Source organism: Lygodium microphyllum, chromosome 1 (assembly GCF_053477565.2).
Source record: "Lygodium microphyllum isolate KBCC chromosome 1, Lygodium_microphyllum_v1.1.10, whole genome shotgun sequence".
NCBI classification, from domain to species: Eukaryota; Viridiplantae; Streptophyta; class Polypodiopsida; order Schizaeales; family Lygodiaceae; genus Lygodium; species Lygodium microphyllum.
In genome coordinates, this window is record NC_141135.1 from 152,309,780 (window position 1) to 152,323,217 (window position 13,438).

Genomic DNA, 13,438 nt, shown 5'->3' on the forward strand with positions numbered 1-13,438 from the left:
CTTTCAAATGCAAGGTCTTTCTTTGGCGGATAATGATTGGTGGTCTTCCTCTTGCCTCAGCCCTTTCCAAGCGTAGAATCTCGAATGGCAATTGTTTCTTCTGTACCACTACTGCGGAATCGGCCCGACATCGATTTCTTTCTTGCCCACTCACCAAGAATATCTGGTCACTCTTGTCGCAAATCTGGCGCACAGTGGTGGGGTCCTCGCTCACTCCTTTCGATTGGGTTTTTGTGCGCCCAAAGTACCCCACACCGCCACAGTTACATATGAAGATCTTGTTTCACTTTTTCAGATACTGGGGATGCTGGCACATTTGGACCACACGCAATGCTTTTCTCTTTGATTCGGCCTCTAATGTATCGAGACACATTGCCAGGCTTAAAGGGCTCTTGCATTGGCAGATAGATCTCATCCGGCACTCGGACTTGCTCCCTCGGGAGGATTTGCTTCCCTGGCATATGGCAATTGCCTCTGGGTCGTTGCCATGATTGGTGTAACCTTTTTCGTGGATTAGTACGTGGATTTCCCACACGTTAGCCTAGGGCCCTCGTGTCTCTTGTAATCATGTAATCATGTAATCTTGTACCTTTTTTTCGTAATTAATACAATTACCTTTTACGAAAAAAAAAATAGAGAGAGAGAGAGAGAGGGAAGGCTAGTACAGATAGCTTGCTTAAGTGCAGAACAAACAATTCGCAATTTCTCGATCTGTGTAGAGAGCCTGAAGCACATCTGCCTGTAGAAGGTGACGGATTCTGTTCAGATCTGAGATAGCTAGTCAGGGTTGAGAACAAAGCTTGTAATAAGATTCTGTTCAGATCTGAGATAGCTAGTCAGGGTTGAGAACAAAGCTTGTAATAAGCATAAAGTTTGGTTATGGCGAATCTGTAGGTGTCTAATGGCATTGATATGGCCTTTCTTGACCGGCATATAGGGAACGAGGATGATAAAGATTTGGTGGAATTGGATGGTGACTCGTCAGCCGAAGATTTTGGGTAGTTAATGGATGGGGATGAGATGGGTAAACGGCATAAAATGTCGGTTGATGAACCGGTTTTGTGTGCCCCAAATTTGCCTTAGCAAAATGTTCATGCTTCATGCTCACAGATTGATGGGTCTCTTCAATTTATGTTGGCCACTGCCAACAATCTATGTCGGATTATGCTCATGCCAATGAGGGTAAAGTGAGTTCTTTACCGAAGGGGAACATGTGGTTGCTGTTATGGGAACTGATTTGGTCTTACAGCAGATTGATGCTCTCCATGAGAGGGCATCCATTGGACTCCTTTGATCACTAGAATTTGTGCTTGGTTGTAGTCTATGCTTGTCAATGTTGAGGTGTGTCAAGATGATGCTTCAGGGCAAGTGCAAGTCGCTCTTGTTGAAGGGATTTATGATGGACCAAGGGGTTTTTTGAGGTCCTTTTTCGTTCCCCGAAAGTGCGTGCTCACATTATGCAACATATCCCTTTGTTCATGGATGGTCAGTTAGTACATACGGTCCCATGGAGGCCTATGGCGGAGTTTCAGGAGGTACTTAGGTAGGCATACCCGATTTGGGTTGAGGTGGTTGATTTTCGTGCACATCTTTGGTGACTCCTTCCTTTGGTTTTGAGATCCCTTGGTGAGATGTTGGTGGAATCTTGGTTGGCCTCCCGCAATAGGAATAGGGCCTGCATGCTTTGGAATACAGGGAAACCTCGCTCGATCAAAGTTCGTTTTGAGGTTCCGAGGTTGCAAACTTTGGTTTATGAGCTGAAATGGGACACATTTGCTAGACATTGTTTCGGATGTGGCCAATTGGGCCACTTCATTTCAGAATGTGATAGAAGCCCTGAGGTATTGCAGCGTTCTATGGATCCTAACATGGATATGCAAAAGCATCATCCCCAGCAGATGGTTTAACAGCCAAAAGCTGATCCTGTGCCGCTTGTCCAGCATGGACAAGATGATGGAAAGAAGGATGCTTCTGAAGTTGCTATTGAGCGTGCATCGCTTTCGATTGGTTGGAATTTGCCTCCTCAAGATAATTCTTGGGTCACTGTGGTTAGAGGCAATGATAGACAGGAGTCTCGGTCAACTCCTGCCCACCCACCTTTGCAGCCTATCACTCAGACTTTTCAATGCAGAGGTGGGGGGTTCTATATGAAACCTCAATCTTCATGTGTTCCTGTAGTTGGTGCAGATGATAAAAGGGCTTCTGATTTTGCTTTGTGCTTTGATGAATGTGGGAGGCTTGTGCCTCCTTGGGATGTTTTCCATTCTCAGCAACAACAGTTTCCTTCTCGTGCTTCGATTGCTAGTTTGCAAAGGGAAGATCTTGTAGATGTGATCCGAAGTGAGATGGAGAGATTTTAGGCAGCTAAAGTAGTTGATGTAAAAGGCAAAGGGAAAGTGGTGGTTCAATAGTTTTCTTTTTTGTGATTCATCATGAGAATTGCTTTATGGAATGTTAAAAGTATTTCTTCGGGCAGTAAGGAGTATTGGTTGTGGAACGTTGTGTTAGCTGGAAATTGGGATGTTTTTTGTCCTGCGGAGCATAAACAACATGCTTTGGCAAGATCTTCTTATATATATAAGGATTATTCAGTCTTTTTTAGTGGTCGTGTTCCACACAAATGTGGTGTTATGTTGGCCCTCAGATCTTCCTTACAACCAGCTTTGGTTTCTCAGGACCATTGTGGCAGATTTATGATTTTGAAAATGCTATATGAGGGAGAGGTTTTGTGGCTAATGGATGTATATGCTCCTTCTATTGCTTGTGAATGTCATCAGCTTTGGGATGACTTGCATTGCCTTGCCATGGCTCGTCAAGGCTTTGTTATGGGTGGTTTTAATGTATGTGTATTTATGGATTAGGTGACTTCACACAACTCGGTCATGGATGGTCTTGAGCGACGGGCTTGGGATGCTTTGGCAACTGTGTCTTTGAAATAGGACATGTGGACTTGGATGCATCCTTCTCAGTCTGGATATACTTATTGTTCTCTTCAGCATCCAAACACTTGGGCCAGACTGGATAGGATCTACATTTGTCAGTGATTCTTTTCTTCATGCAGTCATTGATATGTGGGTGGAGCAATAGCATGTCTTGTCAGACCACTATCCATCGGTCTTGGAATTGTCCCATAGACTTGTTCATTACTTTAAGGCTCTCTTGGCCTGTTTGCCTCTTCGTTTCAATCAATCCTTTCTGTTGCAAAATCAGTTTTTGGAATGTATTCAACAACTGATTGCTTCTTTTTGCTCCAGGGTTCTATTTAAAGAGATAGAAGCATGGGCTGTTTTTAGGGATAATGCACGATCATTATCCCGACAGTATGGTATTCAGCATGCTTCCTCTTTACACACTGAATTGCAGCATGCGCAATCTTTGTTGGTCCACTCGTTGTCTCTGTGTCAGTTAGGGGATACCATTGATGACTTGCTCACATACATTGAATGGTTGAAAGACAGAGTTCAATCTCTACAAGAAGAAGAATATGCTAAATACGAATTATTGGCTAGAACAGAAGCTTTACATGACAATAACTATCAATCTCATCAATTCTTTGCTCGATTACATCAGAAATACGCTTGGGAAAATATTGTGCGGTTGATGGATGAGCAAGGTGTTATGGTGACGAATCTTGCTTCCATCGTTCAGATGCGTGTTGACTTTTATAAATCATTGTTGGGCCCATAGGAGATTCTTTCTGATGCTATTCACTCTGCTCGCCGATACATTTGCGATTCAGTTCGTAACCAGGTTAAGATGGAGGCTGATATTTCGGAGGATGAAGTGGAAGAGGTGTTGTCCCATTTTCCTCGAAGAAAAAGCCGTGGCTGGGATGGGCTTCCTAATGAGCTGTTTTTAGCCCATGTTGAGCAGCTTAAGGACCCATTGACTCGCATGTGTCAGCAAGTGTGGAATTTTGGTATGATGTCTTCAGACTGGAAGATTGTAGTCATTTGGTTATTGCCTAAGGTTCCCTCTCCAACCTCTTTGAAACAATGGAGACCCATTTTCGCTGTTATGGATTCTTTATATAAATCTTCTCTAAAATCATTGCCAATAGATTGCAAAAAGTATTTCTGCATTTGGTTCATCCATGTCAATATGGTTTCATTGAGGGCCGGAATATAATGCACAACATTTTGAATGTTCAACTGGGGATTTGCTATGCTAAAGCTTCAGGCTAGTGGTTGTTATGCTTCACCTTGATATTAAAAAGGCATTTGATCATGTAAGTTGGTCTTTTTTTGAGGTAGCTAATGTCCACCATGGGATTTGGGTCTCATATGATTTCTCTTGTTGATACTATTAGTCAGGGTGCTGTGGTCCGTATTGTACTTAATGGAGGGATTATAGATGAAATTGCCTTATCTCTATCTCTTCGGCAAGGCTGCCCTCTCAGCCCTTTGTTGTTTGCTTTAGTCACTCACCCGATGCTCTCATTGTTGGATAAGTTGGCCGATGAAGGTGAGATTGTTGGTTTGTCTCTTCCCAGTGGGGCCCAACTTGTGGGTCAATCTTTGGCACATGATTCCTTCATATTCCTTAAGGTTGATCGCTCGAATGTTAATCGGGCAATGATTGTGTGGAATCTTTTTGCTATGGCATTAGGACTTCATATTAGTGCTTAGAAATCTACACTACTCTCTTGTATGGAGAATAATTTGTAGGCCTTGGGTTGGCATGGAATTGTGATTTCTAAGGGAAATATAACTAGACACTTGGGTTATCCTATTGGTGTGAATGTAGCTCCCCGTACCTTGTTGGATTGGATATCATCCTGTATTCATGATCATTTCATGTACTGGAAATCTCAAGGTGGCCTCTTCATGTTAGACTGAAAAGTTGCTCAATGCATCATGATTAGCATGATTTCGTTTTTCCTGCCATTGCTTCCTTGGACTAAGAAGTCTCTTTTGGAATTGGTTCAACCTATCCGATTCATGTTGTAGAAAAAGAAAGGGAACCGTTTGGGCCAAGTGTGGATTTTGTGGCGGCATGTGACTACTCCTAAAAGGATTGGGGGGCAGCTTTATTGGATGTTAATTTGCATATGGTTGCTTTGAGGCTAGCTCTTTTGCAGGCACTATGTGTAGAGAGTCATCCGTGGTCAGATATTGCAAAATTTTTTATAGAAAGGATTGGCATCTCTCATGGTAGCACGGTTATTCATGCTTCTTGGTGGCATGTGCTTAATTCCATGAGACCTATCAAGGTCTCCCAGTCTTTTCTCCTTTCTCATTTGATTGCATCTTGGCAAGTGATGTTACATTTTGTAGTTTGGTGCTCTCTTGATTTTCGTAAGGAGGAGAATTCGATGCAAGGTGAAGTACTGGCTACCTCCAGGTTGTTGGATTGGCCTGATAAAGATTTGCAGAGAGATAAGTTTAATCGGGTGGCTCGTTTGGGGTTATAGACAGTCCTTGATGGTGTCATTCTCAGGCAAGCCCGTCTTTATTCTTTCTAGCCTATTCGTTCGCACTTTCGGGTGCCTTGAGGATATCACGACATTTGGTCGTCCATATAGGACAGGTTTTTGAGGTTCTCTCCTTTGCTTGTGTCACAACCATTGTCTCCCTGGTGTGATTGGATGTTTGTGATTCTTGATGATTTCGAGAAAAGGTTAGCTAACCAGATATATCATCATATGGTGGAGGCCAAGAGATGGGTCATGGGTAAGGCTAGTAAATTGTGGCATATTCGGGATAGCAAAAAGAAGTTGCAGGAAATATTCATCCAACTCTGGAAGTCTAAGGTTTTGTATCAAGGTAAAGTGTTCATGTGGAGGTTGCTTATTGGGGGTCTTCCAACTCGGGATGCACTGCGTGCCCGTAAGATCTCTGCTGGTTGTTGTGTATTTTGCACTACATGTGACGAGACAATGCTTCATCTCTTTGTCTCTTGCCTTGTTGCGAGATAGATTTGGAGTTTTGTTTCCCGTGTGTGGTCCTCGGCGACTTAGTACTAGATATCAGCTCGTTTGTGGATAATGGGAAAGATGACTTCTATGTCCTCTTTGCATTCAGATTATTCCTACCTCTTCCATTTCCTTAGATGGACAACCTTGTGGCATATTTGGGGTACTTGGAATGCCTTCATTTTTGATTTAGTATCGGGCATCCATGGTCATGTGGCATGTGTTCGTGGTTTAGCGTTATGGAAGATCTCCTCTATGGTGTCAGTTGATCTGGTTCTTCCTGACATTGCTACTCCCTGACTCCACACCAGCTGTCCTTTTTGTGTGACATTTCTGTGAGTCTTGGTAGACTTTCATTTATGTATGTTATTTTCTTTGCTGACCTGATGGTCTGATGTAAATATTTAGTACTTAATTCAATTATCTTCACGAAAAAAAAAAGAGAGAGCTTCTCTTGAACTTAGGTCTTGCTGGCTAGTTTGAATATGGTATGCAATGGTCGCCTCAAAATGCAACTTTGAAAGTGTAAATGGTTGCTAGCCAAGATGGAGCATTGCTGTTAGATTGGTTGAGTGAGCGAGACAATCAAAGGTTTGGGGGGAGAGGATTGAGTGAGAAAGAAAGAAGGAAATATTAACGTCTACATAAGGCCAATGTGGCCTATGAGACAATATCCAGAGTACATCCATGTCAAATGTTATCTCATAAGTAATGTGAAGATAACATTAAAATAAGTAAGTGGCCTATAAAACAATCCAAACAATGTCTAGTGTTATCTCATCGGTAGAAAGCAAAGGAAAATGTAAACTGATAGAACTATTAACAGAAATTGTGGTGGAGACTATAGGTTGTAGCTGATCTCAAGATTTGCACATGATCATAGCTATGATGTGGTTCCTCATTGCTCCTCTGATAAGCATGGTGGTAAGCGTCGGTATCTTGTGATAATGGCTCTGATCTGGCTGTGGTGCGGCCTTCTCAGATCCTATCTTGGTAGATGGGGTTGTTGTGCTCAATGAAGTGAAATAGCTCTATCCAATCTGACGAGTGAAGGGGAAAAGGGGGGGCGATGGCAGGAGGAGAGAAGGAAGGGGAGAGGTTGGGGGAGGGAAGCAGGGAGTTTGGCTTAGTCAGCAGCACATCTGTTAAAAGGTAGCGCAGGTGTCCTATGATGAGCTCAACGACAATAGAAATCTTGTGTGGAACAAAAGGGTAAAAGCTCATTTCATTTTGACTTTTAGCGTGAATACGAATTGTGGAAGCATGGCCCATTGGTCCTTTTGTGCTTCAGAATTTGAAGCTAGATCCTAGTAATATCTTCTCTCAAATCCTCATCATCATAGAGATATACAGGAATCTTGATAGTAGCAACTCTTGTGACTCCCTCCATAAGAACCAATTGTACTGGTGCATGGTCTGCTGAAGTGGTTCTTGAAACAATACCAACAAGATCCCCTCCATTGCACAAAATCTTCCTTGGCTGGCTGCTCTCCTCCTTTGATAATGTCTATGCATCTGCCCCTTCTACCCTTCAAGGTTCGGGCCATGTCGAAATCCCCTTCTACAATCCAATGATCAACATGAGGTAAAGAGAAACAGTAGTCCAAAAAACTCATCTCTCCCTCTGATTATTAGGAGCATATATAACCAGCAGGCATTTTAATGCCTCCTCTACGCTCTCAGTCACCCAAAGGGCCCTTCTCGCTACAAGGATGCTCCAATCTCGAACTGCATGAAGGCAATGCTCACTGGTACAATGCAAAACCCTCTCTATATCTTTGAGGCTCCCGTAGTAAGTGCTCAACATGTGAAACTCCATCCTAGCAATAGCTTCCCACTGCACTAGTAAATCCTCTCTCCCGAGAGATGATGCTCTTGTTGCAACATCCCTAAAACATGTCAATTACGTAAAGTTTCATTAAACGGTGTGCTGTCCTAGAGAGTGTATGTGTCCCATAAGCCAAACCCTAATTTGGGAGGATCCACTTGTCTATAAATAGACAATTTGCCCAACATGCACCCTATCCCTTGTCTTGCAGGTCATCACACTTGTTTGCAGATTTCAGCCATCAGCTCCTCTCTCAAGTGGCTGTCCATCCCTCACGTCTGCTGCCATGTCTCCATCAGCTGTCCAGCACTTGTCGACTGCAGCCATGTTCACTCAAGCCCTTGGTGCCCAGTTTCCAGCCGATGTCCTACTTCTAGGAGGTGTCAGACAGCTGTGTTTTCAGCGTGCAGGCAATTGCCAGCTGCTGACGTCACCATCACATCCCTGCTGCTGGTGTTTTCATGTTGTTAGGCTGTCCTGCATCAGCACTCTTTTCCTTTGTTGTCACCCAGTTTTTCTCAACCTCCGGCGGGTGGTACAGTGCTGTGTCGATCAGATTCAGCCTCCAAACTGCTTCATTTTGGTTTTTGGCCTGCTGCCCTTTCACTTTCAACGTCATCTCAGCTTTGATTGGTGGATATAGACCTTGGGATCCGTCTCTGGTAGGTGTCACACTCCAAATACTCCCATTGCTTTGCCTTTGAGCATCTATATTCTTCCATTCATTTACAACATTGATTCATTCACTTTAGAGTTCTCTATCTTCTTTGTTTGTGTTTGTGTTTTTGCACTTATTTTTGTGTTGGTGTTTTTGCGCTTATTACGTTCTCATCTGAGTTCTTGTGTTTTAGTTGCGTTCGTACATTCTTTTTTTGTCAATGCAAACCCTAGCATCACTTCACAAATGCAACCCTAGATCTCAATCGCCTACTGTAAATTAGGGTTTTCTTGCTGTCTAATGCTCTAGATTGTGCATCATTTGTGTTGATTGTCCCTAAATTGCTCTCTTGAGCCCAAGAACTGTTCAGAATGACCTCCCCTGAGCCTTGCATGTGGCATTGTTTACGGCTGCATGCCAAGTGACAAACCTGCCCATGAAAAACTCAGCCATTAGATTGAATTTTCAGCCATTAATACTTCAATATGAATGAAAAGTTTTTGACCTTGCCTAAGTTTTGCCGAGCCTCAATTTTAAATTCATAAGCTCTATGAATTGAAAGTATTGAAACTTCTAGAAAGCTTGGTTCGAGACATTAGATGCTTAAATTCTCTAAACCCCTTGACATCAAAAGTCATTCCCAAGGGAATATTCAACGTCTCTGACCAAGCTCTGTCACTAGGCATCCATTGGCACCTATCCACAATTGCTTTTGCCAATGTCCTGCATTGCCCAAGCTAGAGTTTGCCTATCGTTGCAACTCACATTTAATTTGATCTCAAATGTGCACCGCATGTGCACAACTTAATTATCCCAATAGCACTAAGTTAAATAATTCATTAACTCATGCGATATAGTCTTCTTTTGCATAGGACAGATATTGTTGGATTGAGAGCTAGGTTGAATGCTAGGTAGGTTTTACCCTCCTAGGTAATGTTCCACACTTAAAAACCTAGACTTGCCTAGGTTGGAGCGCAAATAATAATATACAAGTGCATGTGCTTACATAGGTTAATATATGTAGCTAGAAGATTGGTGCCTTTGTGGTTCTTGTTGTTGATGGTAGTTGTTACAACTACGATTCTTCTATTCATTAAGAGAGAGATGATTGTGCCAACGACAAGGAGAAGGAATAGAAAAGGTGATTTTGAGGATGACAAGTCATTGGATAGAGTTTTGTGGATTTTCTATCCTAGTGGAACATTGATATGCATGCTTTCGTATTTGTGCAACCACCATTGAAATGGTGATTGATGAGAAAGAAAGCTTCTTTATTTTGTATGATGCATTTTCTAGCTCGTTGTTTGGAGATTGGTCATGACACTTGGGAAAGAGGAAGGAAATGGCAAGAAAAAGGATTGTGCAATGTGACTCAAGGAATGGCTATGACTAGGTATATTGAGCTTTCTAAGTATGCCATGTCCTATTCTTGATGTGCTGTAAGTATGTGTGGGATTAGAGAAGGGAACTAGGGGTTTAGAGACAAAGCCAGTTGATTGAGGCCACCAAGCATCACTAACTTGAAGACCCCTAGGTGTAGTGTAAGTGTGTGTGTACGTATTTTATTCTTTTTTTCTTTTTTTGGTCATTCATTTTTAAGAAGTGCCTTACATCTTGGACCCAGACTTGGCTATAGGTCTTGCAAATGGATGGAGATATTGGGCTTATTAGAGAAGGCATCTATAGAGATTATAGTGGGATCTAGGAGAGTGGGTATGGAGGGGTCAATTTCTTGATAGGCCATATGATGTGGCCTTCTTTGGCTCCACTGTTGGGCTAGGAGGAGAATTTAGATGAGCAAGATCAGGGCATAGCCAGTAGCCACCTCCCCTTGGCATAGACATGGTATGTCGAAACATTTCTTATCAGACTTTTGGAGAAGGCTAGATGAGAGCTTTAGGCCTAGAAAGATCTCTCTCTTCCTATGGCTAGTAGCTCATAGGAGCTTAGCAATTGTACCTAGCTAGGATACAATAAGGATGTGAAGTGTCCGCCGGTCTTAATCCATGACACACCTTTTAGTAGTCCATTAGTAGGTTTCCCAAAAATGATTTAGTATTTAGGGTTCGAGGATTGCATCTTGGGTCACGAAGGCGCTCGACAGATTCTAGGAACAATGCAAGATTTACAGCCAGAGCCCCCTCTGGCATCCACATTTCCTACTGCTCGAGACTATCCCTACTGACGTATCTTTCGCTAACGAAGCCGGTCTAAGCCTCTCGAAGCGATAACTAGTATTTAGGGTTCCAGGATTCCATCTTGGGTCATGAAGGCGCTCGACAGATTCTAGGAACAATGCAAGATTTACAGCCAGAGCCCCCTCTGGCACCCACATTTTCTACTGCGCGAGACTATTCCTACTGACATACCTTTCGTTAACGAAGCTGGTCTAAGCCTCTCGAAGCGATAACTAGTATTTAGGGTTCCAGGATCCCATCTTGGGTCACGAAGGCACTTGACGGATTCTAGGAACAATGCAAGATTTACAACCAGAGCCCCCTCTGGCACCCACATTTCCTACTGCTTGAGACTATCTCTACTGACATACCTTTCGCTAACGAAGCCGGTCTAAGCCTCTCGAAGCGATAACCATGACCCCCTTGGAGTAGGGTCTCGCCGCTAGCTTGAGGGTAGCCTAATGCAATCCTTCCTTTTATTCTGTTTGACAATAGTTTCGATTAGAAATCTAGATTTAGTAAACACAAAGAGCCCTTTCAAACATATATCAAATGATGCAATGACAATCATACCATCGTACAACTCACAGCTTCACATAGCCAAGGTAGACCTTATCCTAAGGCAACCTTACATTCTAATGAGGATTCTCCTCTCCATAAAGAAGTGTTGAGTACATCTCTTACAACATGTTAAACAAGGCATGAATTTCATGTTGGGCTATCTTACCCAACATAAGTGAAATTCTTTAAAGAAATATATTGTGCCAATAACTCAATGAGATGACTTATAGGACTCTTAAATAGACATTCAGTTTTTATAACAAGCGTTAGTTAACACTTAACCTTGTCTCATTTGACCATAACTATATTGAATGTGCATAAAGACATATGTACAATAACCTTTGTCAGTTATTTTTAACATGATTCTACGATTTAGAATCTCAATTAATCTAGTTGTAATTCATAACGAATAGTCATTTATACTTGTACTAGTATACTTTCTAGATGAAGTTATCAATTCATGTAAGTGAAAAATATAGAAGCTAATATATATTTTTTGTAATTATTTTATGAATAACCTGGTTTGACAGCATGACGACATCAGGAATTTCGTCTTTACTCCTGCTTGCGTTAGCCACACTCGATCTTCCGTTGGTAGTGGCAACTCTGGCAACCTTGGGCACTCCCGTGTCTTTGGCAATATCCGTTGCTTGACCATTGCAGTGGTTTCTATGGTTTTTCCGCTTCGTCGCTTTGGAGCTATCGACCACGAGTAGTTTGAGAGATAGGGAAGGCGGAATAGAATCGAGATGAGAGAGTGTAAGAGAGATGGCTTAGTCAAAGACCGAGACAGGGAAAATTGAGCTTACTCTCTCCTTTGCAGCCTCTCGGGGTAACTCCCCTCTCTCTCTTTCTCTCTCTCTCAAGCTCCTTCTGGCAGCCTCTTGGAGGGGTATCCTTCTATCTCCCTCTCTCGCAGCCTCTTGGGGTCTCCTTGTGTCTCTCTAATTGCTTTCTATGTCTCTTATTTATAGTGAATTGGAAAGAAGGGTTGTGGCTGAGAAGAAGAGGTCTTTGTGGAGGGGATCTTGGAAAAATCAGTGACCTGATGCTCAAATCATAAATTTGATGGTTCTGTTGGCTCCGAAGGGGATCAAACTCCAAGACACTAGATTAGAAATCTTTCAGTTCACTCCTTCTTCTCCTTGTTTGAAGTGCTGTTTTCTGTCTGTAGACTGTGATCGCAACGTGCGCGATTTCGTCAATCTCTCTCTCTTTTTTTTCCTTTTTTTAAAAATAAAATCTCCAAAACTAATTAAAACATCACTTGTCCGTTTAAAAAAAGGAAAAAAGGACACTGAGTTCTAGAAATCTCCATATCTTTTTAGGATAATATCTAAAATATCTAAAATATGCTAGTCTTATCTAAAAATCTAATATTTTTGGACCATACATACTATACATATTAATACTAGTGATTAATATGGCTCATAAATCTCGTTCACGTTGTAACTTTCGTAAATGGTGGCTACGGTCTTTGTCAATCCGAGAAAAATGTCGGATTACAACCCTTGGTTTTATTTATTTATTATTTTTTATGTTAGTTAGTTATTAACGCTAGTTAAATTTTTTACTTTAGTTAGTAACCTTACTAACTTATTAATTTGACTAACTAACTTTTGAACTAACCGACTCACTTTTATTGCGTGGAAATATTACAAAGGAACTAGTGGCATGTGTGAGATGTGATGAGCCAGAGGAGATGCAGAGGCATTGACTATAGGAGTATCTCAAATCTCAAGAGGTATGGGGAAGAGCCCTTATGATGATATTCCACGGCACACGAGAGAACATAGTTGCAACTTGGGGATGTGTAGTTGTGGTCACATGCAGAGGCACAATATGTGGCTATGAGGATGTTTAGGGGAGCCTCTCTTTTCTCATCATTGGTTAGCATGTGAGTGGGATCCCCTTTTCAAATTACTCATAGGCACAGTTGACCTAGGGACACTGTCACAAATGTGAGCTTATAGCCTAGTAGTTTTGGACCACAAGGTGCACTCGTACTATAGACCTTCAGGATGTATCCAGAGAAAAGATTGTTCCAAGGATTTGGACAAAGATCATCCACTCTCTGTGGGAGATGGGAGAGGATGCAAGGCATCTTTGAGAAGATGAGGAGAAGAAGAGAGGTCTTCTTAGAGATCTCAAACTCCAGCCCTATTTTACATATGGCCCCTTAGATGGTTTGGCACTATAGCCCACCAAATTGGTTCACACGACCATTGTATCTATGATGTACTTTGACACTCTTCATAGAGTTCCTTGTACCTTGCAATTTTTCCTTAGTGGGATTTCTA

General features: G+C 42.1%; 1 protein-coding gene across 3 annotated transcripts in view; it reads left to right on the plus strand.

Annotated features, from left to right (window-relative positions):
* LOC148041832 (Beta-glucosidase, GBA2 type family protein) overlaps positions 1-13,438 on the plus strand; it is a 122,477-nt gene that overhangs the window by 84,633 nt on the left and 24,406 nt on the right. The window lies entirely within an intron of this gene.